The sequence below is a fragment of the Microtus ochrogaster genome, chromosome 6 (genome assembly GCF_000317375.1).
Source record: "Microtus ochrogaster isolate Prairie Vole_2 chromosome 6, MicOch1.0, whole genome shotgun sequence".
NCBI classification, from domain to species: domain Eukaryota; kingdom Metazoa; phylum Chordata; class Mammalia; order Rodentia; family Cricetidae; genus Microtus; species Microtus ochrogaster.
In genome coordinates this window covers 24925328-24927451 of record NC_022013.1, presented here as the reverse complement: position 1 = coordinate 24927451, position 2124 = coordinate 24925328, and the positions used below count along the sequence as shown (strand labels likewise).

The window sequence follows — 2124 nt, the reverse complement described above, 5'->3', positions numbered from 1 at the left end:
TTTTTCGAGACAGGGTTTCTCTGTGGCTTTGGAGCCTGTCCTGGAACTAGCTCTGTAGACCAGGCTGGTCTCGAACTCACAGCGATCCGCCTGCCTCTGCCTCCCGAGTGCTGGGATTAAAGGCGTGCACCACCACCTCCCGGCTTACTTTATTCTTTCTTAATTCTTCTAGGGAAACACACACACACACACACACACACACACACACATATACACACACACACATTTCATTATATATGTATACATATTTGTGTATATGTGTACATTCTTCAGAAATTTTCCAACTTATGCTTTTAAAGGATTTTTTAGATACTTAATATGAGTGTTTGTCTACATGTATATGTATCATGTTTTTAAAGTATATAATTGAGTAGTTTTACTATTTTCTCAATTGTTCTGCTGTCTTTGAACTAAGTATAAAACATTTCCATCACTCCAGAAAGAATTGTCAAGGCTTTAGCGTCAGTGCTCCCCGGCCCCTCTAATTTCATTCTCTGTAGATGTACCTGCTGTGGACATTCCATACACATGGAATGATAACATCTTCCTTTAGGTCTGATTTCTTTCACATGGCTTAATTTGTTTAAGGTTCATCTACATGGAATATGTACCAACAGTTTTTTTTCTTTTTTTTTTTTTTATTTGGTTATTCGAGACAGGGTTTCTCTGTGAAACAGTCCTGGCTGTCCTGGAACTCTCTTTGTAGAACAGGCTGGCTTCCAACACACAGAGTTCTGCTTATCTCTGCTTCCCAAGTGCTGGGGTTAAAGGTGTGTGCTACCACTGCCAGGCCTAATGGTTTATTTTTACTGCCTTATGTTTGACTGTTTTGCATTATAAAGCAACTTTAGGTGAAGTTTTGGGTGGGTAAATACTTTCATTTCTAAATCGTAGTAAGTAGTCGTGCTGTTTTGGTATCTCTAGCAGCAGCATGCCAACATTGTATTAGCTCCACATTCTTGCCAACACTTACTATTTTACTTGTGAAATTATAATGGATATGAAGTAGTATCTTTAAAAAAGTAGTATCTTTATTTTTATTTACATGTATGTGTTTTAGTGAATATTTGTTGTGTATATATGCCTGCAGAGACAAGAATAGGGAGTTAGATTCCCTGTCTCTTAAATTTATAGGTAGTCGTGAGTGGCCTGATGGGCACTGGGAACCAAATGGGAAGAGCAGCAAGTGTTCTTAACTGTTGAGCTATCTCTCCAGCCCCTTCATTTAAAAAAAAAAAAAAAAAAGGATGTATGTGTGTACATCTATGTCTGTATTCTGGCCCATAGAGGCCAGAACGGGTGTCAGGTTCCTTGGAGCTGGGATTTCAGGCATTTGTCGGTTGCTTGATGTGATAATATCATACTGGTCCCCTGAAAGAGCAGTGTCCTGATTGAGCTTTTGTTGGTTTGTTTTCGTCAGTCTGACACAAGGTAGAGTTATTTGGCAAGAGAGAAGCGCAGCTGAGAAAATGTCCGTACCTGATTGCCCGTGGGCAAGCCTGTGGTGTGTTTTCTTGATTGATGATTAACATGGGAAGGCCTGACCCACTGTGCGTGGTGCCACCTGTCGGATGGTCCTGGCTGATGAAATGGTTCAGCTGGGAAAGGTACTTGTCCCATGCTATCTGAGTTTAGTCCCTGGGACCCACATCAGGAAGGAGAGAAGTGACACCCGCAGGTTGTCTCTGATCTCAGCACATATGCTGTGACACTTGTGCCCTCACGCATACACACAGTCTGTCGCATAAATAATTAAAATGTGATTTAAAAAGCCAGGCTCAGCAAGCCATGAGAAGCAAACCACTGAATAGCTCTTCTTCATGGCTTCTGTTTCTCTTCATGCCCTGACTTCCTTTAGTGGCGAGCTGTGGCCTGAGAGCTGTAAGAAGAAATGAGCCAGTTCTCTTCATGCTGCTTTGGTCATGGTGTTTACCACAGCAATGGAAACCTTGAGATGAGCAATAAGTGCTCTTCATCTTTGAGCTAGCTCTTCAGCTCTCTTCAGCTCCAGTTTCTGTTTCTGTTTCTGTTTCTCTCTCTCTCTCTCTCTCTCTCTCTCTCTCTCCTTCCTTCCTTCCTTCCTTCCTTCCTTCCTTCCTTCCTTCCTTCCTTCCTTTCTTTCTT

At 41.9% G+C, this 2124-nt stretch overlaps 1 protein-coding gene across 1 annotated transcript in view; it reads left to right on the top strand.

Moving 5' to 3' along the window:
- Tmem183a (transmembrane protein 183A) overlaps nt 1-2124 on the top strand; it is a 16779-nt gene that overhangs the window by 2191 nt on the left and 12464 nt on the right. The gene's annotated exons all lie outside the window — the stretch shown is intronic.